Here is an 8,094-nt window from a genome sequence, read left to right on the forward strand (position 1 = left end):
AAACTTGAAGTGTGCAGTTGTTGAAAAAATGTCAACGGCAGTTGATGGTTTGTTGGAATGCATCACCATTGAGGTACACAATAGTAAAGGAAAAAACAATATTATAAGCTGTATATACAGAACACCTGGTTCTAGTATGGAATTGTTTTCTGATTGGATTGAAAAAACATAATTTAATTAACAACAAAAGGCTTTATATTTGTGGAGACTATAACATAGATCTGATCAACCATGGCAGGCACAAAGCAACAGATGACTACATTAATAGAATTTATAGCATGAGTCTATACCCTACCATAACTAGACCTAGTAGAATCACAGCTCAAAGTGCCACTCTCATAGATAATATATTGACAAACAACATTGAAAATATCCATGTCAGCGGGTTAATAGCATGTGACATAACTGATCACTTACCAGTTTTTTCTTTATTTGAACTCAACGTAAGACCAACAAAAGTACTGGAAAATAAGCTTTATAGGAGACTACAAACCGATAAAACAGTTGAATCACTTAATTATGATTTATCCATTCAAAACTGGACCTCTGTGTACAGAGAGAATGATGTGAACAATGCTTATAATAATTTTATGGAAATTTTCAACTTATTATATAACAAAAATTGCCCAATCCGTCAGTTTAAGAACAAGTATGCCAACTGAATAACATTACAAATAACAGAGCAAAGAAGCAATCTTATCCTGATTATTTTGTGGATGTGAAAGGAGTAAATTACAACATTATTGAGGCACCAAACTGTTTTAACAATTATTTTGTGAATGTGGCACAAGAGTTGTCAGCTGGAATTCCTATGTGCAATGATTATGAAGTTAAAAGTATACCAGTCATACAAAACCCTAATACAATTTTTTTCTCTGAAGTGTATGAAAATCACCTGATATCAATAGTAAACAAATTCAAAAGTAAAAAATCTACTGATTGTGATGGCATAGATATGTCATTAATTAAAAGGGTAATCATGGACATCTCTAAGCCCTTAACTTATATATGTAACCTATCATTACAAACTGGCACCTTTCCAAACCAAATGAAACTCGCTAAAGTAATTCCAATACTTAAGAATGGAGATAAACATCTCATAACAAACTATAGGCCAGTTTCTCTCCTTCCACAATTTTCAAAAATATTGGAAATAATTGTTAATGATAAGTTACTGGTATTTATTAATAAACACAACTTATTCAATGAAAGACAATATGGATTTAGAGAAAAGAGATCAACATCACTAGGAATTATCAATGCTGTCGAGGAAATCGCAGATGCTCTGGATACAAAAAAATTTACTGTTGGAATATTTCTGGATTTAAAAAAAGCCTTTGATGCAATAGACGATACCATTCTACTCAACAAATTAGAAAAATATGGCATAAGAGGGGTAGCCTTAAACTGGATTAGAAGTTATCTGAAGGGGAGAAAACAGTTTGTCATGATAGCTCCATCACCATCAGAGACTAGAATGATTGATTGTGGTGTCCCACAAGGATCAATATTAGGTCCTACCTTGTTTAATTTGTACGTAAATTATATATTTAATGTTTTAAGGGTAGGAAAGTTAGTGTTGTTTGCAGATGATACTAGTATATTTCTTTCTAGTGATGATTGTGATGGACTGATTAATATGATAAATATTGAGTTAAATAGGTTTAAAAAGTGGTTGGATTATAACAAATTATCTCTTAATGTAAGCCAAACAAAAGTAATGTTCTTTGGAAATCATAAATTCAGTTCAAAGTATGTAATAAAAATCAATGAGATCACAGTGGAGAGGGTAACTGAGCTTAAATTCTTAGGAATTATTATGGATAGTAAATTGTGTTGGAAACCACACATCAGACACACACAAACTAAAGTATCTAAAAGTATCTCAATTATTAATAAATGCAAGCATATATTGAAATATAATTCTAGATATGTACTATATTGCTCCTTAGTTTTGCCTTATATTACTTATTGTATAGAGATTTGGGGTAGCGATTATAAAACTTCACTGCATTCTTTATTTATACTTCAAAACGTGCCATTAGAACTATTCATAAAGCTGGTTATCTTGAACACTCAAATCCACTATTTTTTCAGTCAAAGATCCTTAAATTGTACGACCTGGTAAAATTTCAAACAGCTCAACTTATGTACAAAGCCAGCAACAACAAACTCCCTTCCAGTATTCAAAAAATGTTTTTTGTACGAGCAGGTCCTTATAAATTCAGGGAATCCCGTGAATTTAAAATTCCAATGGTGAGAACCACAAGAAAAAGTTTTTGTGTGTCTGTGTGTGGGGTAAAATTATGGAATGGGGTGTGCACAAGACTTAAAACCTGTACAAGTATTTACACATTCAAAAAACAATATAAAGAATCTTTTATTTTACAATAAACAAGCACATAGATGTGTGATTATTATGAGGTGTTTTTGTTTTTTAGTGTGGTGAGTGATCTGTATATGTGTCAATATATATGAGTATTTATGTGTGAGGATTTGTATATATATATATATACCCAAACTCTTGTCATAATGTTCATAGTCAATCAATGTATAATTACTGTGCAGATTCCATTCAATAATGATTAATTGTGAATAGCAACCTTACGTGGTCATAATGTTAACTGCACTGGGGTGGGATTATATAAATTTTCTTCTACCCACCCCCTTTCAAGCTGAGATTAGAAATATATGCAAACAGAAAGTCTAAATTCACTTGCATGTGTATTTATGTGTATGTATATGTGTATGTGTACATATGTATGTATATATATATATATATATATATATGTATGTGTGTATGTATATTTATATATTTTATTATGATAGCTCACTCTAATAATTAGTTAGTATGACTGAAACATTAATGCTGGTTGAATTTAATGTTTGCATATCTTTATTTAATCTTTTGTTTTGTTTTGGTATATAACAAATGTATTTCTTTTTTCTGTCTCTGCTTGAAATAAATCTAAAAATCTAAAAAAATCTAAATCTAATATGTATATCTTTTTTTACATTATTTGTTTTTTTTTATTTTGACTTTTTTCCCTCGTTTGTAGTTTTTGGTTATTGAATCTTTTGGATTTTTTTTATTCTTTTGGGTTTTCAGCAACTGGCCAACTGTAACTCAGTGGAAACCAGTCTTACATGTCCTCTATGGGGTTTCTCACCCAGTCAAACACTTGCAGATCACACTCTCCCTGCTGCACTAGCTTGAGTAGACAAAGAGCTTGTATAAGAGACAAAACTAAACGACCTTTTAACTTTAACTTGGTGCTTTTAGTCCCCGTGAAGTGCAGAAAGTACTCAAAGCATTAGATCACAGAGAGCCACCTGGACTAGATTTGAGTGAACCCTATTTTATAATACTGGGTACAGATTATGTATCACAGCCTCTTTCAATTCTTTTTAATCTTTTTCTCAATATAAAAGAAACCCCAACCGTCTGGAAGTCAGCATTTGTGTTGCCCTTGTCACGACCGGCTCGAATGAAGTCATGACAAACAAGAGGGAGACTGGATAAAGCTTAACCAAAGATTTATTTAAACAGATATCTAATTCAACTAAAGATAAAGTTAGGTTGGTTGGACAGGCTGCAGCTACATCTGCCAGGTGGGAGGGGCAACACCATTACTCCCAGCATCTTTTATACCCTCTGTGGGACTGGCCAGGTCCGCCCAGAGGGTGGAGAGTCCAACTCTTCCAGGACCTGCAAACAAAAAGGGGAAAAACGCAAACAAAGACCCACAGACCTGGAAGGGAGGTGATCACAATGTCTCAATAATCCACAGACTAATATCAAATCTTTGTGCTTTAGCCAAAACACTAGAATATCTCATGTATGACCAGTTAAAAAAGGTTCTGCATGACAACAATGTTCTCTCTGAGTTTGAATTAGGTTTCAGAAAAAAGCACAGTACAATCACAGCTACCATGCAGGCGATAACGATGTAACTCTGGCACTTGATAAAACACAGCACTGCGCTTCACTTTTTACTGACCTGTCTAAATCTTTTGACACTGTTGACCACACCACCTTATAGACAGATTGCTCAGAATTGGACTCTCAGAACACGTAGCTGCACGGTTCTAAAACTTCCTACACAGTTTATTAAGCATGAGGATTTTTGTTCAGAATTAGTCACAATTATACAAGGAGTGCCACAGGGCTCTGTTTTAGGCCCTCTCTTAATTATTCTCGATATCAATGAGATAGGTCAATCTGTCTCAGAAGCCATCTTGCACTTGAATGCTGATTATATAGTTATTTATTGTTGTGGGTCACCTCTCCTTCATGTAACAGAAGCTCTGCAGAAAGGTTTGTAATCTCAATGGGAATATACTGGTTAAGAACAGGTCAGTAAATAAACAAATAAATAATGCAAATTATTATAACAATTTATTTGAGTAACATTGGTGTTCTTTTTTTCTCCAATTTTGATTATATGGTTTTTTATGGTATAGTCATATAATCCTAAGACTGAACCTATTTTTGAAATAATTTCAATACTTAAGGACTGCATTATCCATTTATCTTAACCAACACAGTCCACTGTGATTTGGTGTAAACTTGGTAATCTTTCTGTTTTACTATGTGCATTTTTAAAATATATTTTCAGTCAACTGTGCATGTTATCCCACATTCTGTAAACATCATCATTAATTCCGATGACTTTTTTCTTCCTCACTCCAAAGCAAAAAGGCTTTCATATATTTGTAACACTCCTCTCTTAGCATTAATCAGTCCTAAGTGAGGCTCTTTGGTATGAATCCAGAAGCATTTTAGCTTAGTAAATACTCGAGCAGAAGTCGTATTGCACGTTTATAAATGACTTTGCTGTCACAAAAGGGAAAACGACTTTTAGAAATCCGCCCTGTAAGAATCCTGTTAAACACAGAGCTTAGTTAAAGTTTACTGTAATTATCGCAGAGGAATTAGAATTCTGTATTAGTGAAGACAAACCTGTAGGTTCAGTTAAAGGTGTCTGTGCCTCCAACAATCATGCAATTCTGCCAGAAAATCAAAGGTTTCTAACAAAACCTCTTCAAGTAGCAAAGGTTTTCACACGTTAACTGTTTTTGTTTGCACTGAAACACAAACAAAGCAGAGCAACGTCAAACTTGATAGACATTTGCACAGAACTTGTAAAAATATTAGCATCTGGTTAAAATTGTCAGAAATTATTGTTTTTCAAGCAATGTGATGCTCCTGTTTACTATGTTTAGGCACCTTTTACAGGTAGCATATAATCCCACCTGCAACCTGTTCTAATGGCCTTTGTGTTGTGTGTCACACTTGGTGTGTTGTGTGTCACTAAGAATGAGGAGAAGAAAGAAGTGCAAAGAAGAGTCTGAGGGTTTAAAAAAAAAAGTGGAAAACGTAGAATCTCAAGGTTACGAGGTTCTAGACATCTAAAAGTACAGAAAGTATTATTATTATTATTATTATTTGAAAATACAGCTTTTATGGTGTGACGAAAGCAAGGTTTTCCTTTGAATACCCGACTAAAATGATAAAATATTACTGTCACACTACCAAGAGTTATTCCTGGAAAATGAAAGTTCAAAAAATAGATATTCAATTTCCTCAACATGTTTTTGACCAAAGTGAACGATGCATGAAGAATGACCCCTGTATGCACACTCTCTGTGGCCCATCAAGCTTCCCAGTCAAATAGCCTCTATACACATACATGTAAAATTCTCATTCAAGAGACTTTTCAGAGTAAATTTGAATTCTGTAAACATCCTGTTTATGGAATGATCAGAAAATGACCAAAATATTTGATTGAAATGATACAAATAAAGTGCATAAAACCTTCTGCATTTTTTTAACTCAGGATAAAATCATTTTGTATTTGTCGCTTATATCTGTATTCCAGGATACCAGCTAATTGGCTCCAACATTTCCTGATAGCCAGTGTAAATGACCCAGTTTACTAGAGTATTTATTTTTGTGTAGTTTCTCTTTTGATTAATTAAAGATGCCTTCATTCTCCTAAGTAATAAGTTTAAGTTGGAAAGGGACGTTTTAAAACACTGATACAGCTTATTATGTGTATTGATGTTGTGAAGACTTATTTTGAAAGTGCCCACTTACTTCCGGTTTTACGTAAAATCTTTAAGCACGCGTCAATTCAGCAGAAACTGAGAGAAGGATGATGGTGGACGTGCATACGAAGGGAGAAACGAATTGAAGATCGTTTAAAAACTAAAATTTCTGTTTAGCATCTGGCTGGAAGGCGAACAGGTATGATTATTGTTTATGTTTATGGTTTATATTTTGGGACTGTTTGCAATTTATGTTTTATGTGAAGGAAACGCATGTTTAGAGCTGTTTAACAAGCTAACGCTGCTAGCGTAGCTAAACCATGGCTGTGAATAAAAAAAAAAAAAGGAAATTGTAATAAGTTTGTTATTTTCTTTAGCTCTGTGGGATGAATAAATGGGTGGAATACCCCACCATAGTCCATCAGTTTTCATCATTGAGTCCATCGTCTGAACAAGTCCGGCTGGAATGCTACAGTAAGAGCTGGCACCTGAATCATCCGGCGGCCACACTGCACCACGGAGTCATGAGGACAAGCAAGGGGCTGTGCTGGTAATCGTTTGGCGTTGAAGATCATACACTTCAAGCAACTCAGCACCATTCTACGGGTCCACAAGACAATCATTCTGCAGCTGGCTTAAGATCTGATGTAACGGTGAGACAAGGTATGGAAGATTTCATTGAGCTTGAGAAGAAAAGGGTCAAGTTTCAACGAGAACATTAATTCGTCCGATCAGAAGTGGTTAAAGAAGCAAACAGCGTCAAATATAAGGAACATTTGCTGAATTAAAATCACAACAAAGGAAAAATTTAAGTAAATGAACTGTTATTATCACTGTTTATTCCTTGAATTATTTTGATTGTGGAAAGATATTCTGTTTGATCTGTGCAAAGTTTAAAAAGTAAATTGATTTCTGTTTAAAAAAACAAGAGGGTTTGACTTAACATTCTGATTTTGTGATCTAAATAAGCAGTTCATGTTAACTTTCTTTAGAAATGATAACGAAGCTTACGGGGATGCATGGGACAAGCTTAATAACAGATACGGAGAACCCTTCATCATACAGAGAGCCTTTAGGGTCAAGCTATCAGACTGGCCAAAAATCCTACCATGCAATGTAATAGCTCTAAGAGAATTTTCAGACTTTTTGAACGCATGTCAAGATGCAATGTCACATGTAAAGAGCCTCAAGATCCTGAACGACTGTGAAGAGAATAAGAAGCTAATTCAAAAACTACCAGAATGGACAGCATCCCAATGGAACATGAAGGCTACATAACACCTGAAAAGGAACAAAGAGTTTCCCAGCTTCAAAGAATTTGCTGCATTCGTGGCGATGGAGGCAGAGATCGCTTGCAATCCGATCACCTCAGCCTTTGCCCTCCACAGCACAGAATCTAATGCTGTAAAATGAAACAACAAAGAAATTAAAATGAACAAGGCAAGTGTCATGAACACTCAAATTGAGGCTGACATTGAAGGCAGAGGCTAGCTAAAGGAAAAGAAAAGGTCCCTCGTAGTTTTTGTCAAGACCTACGGCACAGACTACATGGATGCCCCTAGTTCATTGCAAAAACCCTGGATGAGCGAAGAGGATTCATTAAAGAGCATAAACTCTGCTATGGCTGTACCAAACCTTGGGATAATGCTAAGGACTGTCGACACAGACATTCATGTGACACTTGCAAAGGTAAACATCCCACATGTTTACATGATTACAACTACGTGAGGAAGGCAAGGGTGTCATCTCAGGAAGATGCCACCCCTAGAATTACTGTTCAAACAGAAACTGCTGCAACTTTGATGCCAGTTGCAACCGGACAGTTCACCAATACATCAATGATTGTGCCTGTATGGGTTTCAAGGATCGATGTAGAAACTGAAAAACTGGTTTATGCTCAGCTGGACACGCAAAGCGACACAACATTTGTCGACTAGGATGTGAGCAATGCTCTAAAGGCAGAGTCCTGTCCAGTAAAGCTGAGATTAACAACTATGGTTGGACGCGACATGACAGTGAAAAGTCGAAGAGTCTCAGGACTTC

Source organism: Oryzias melastigma, linkage group LG15, assembly GCF_002922805.2.
Source record: "Oryzias melastigma strain HK-1 linkage group LG15, ASM292280v2, whole genome shotgun sequence".
NCBI classification, from domain to species: domain Eukaryota; kingdom Metazoa; phylum Chordata; class Actinopteri; order Beloniformes; family Adrianichthyidae; genus Oryzias; species Oryzias melastigma.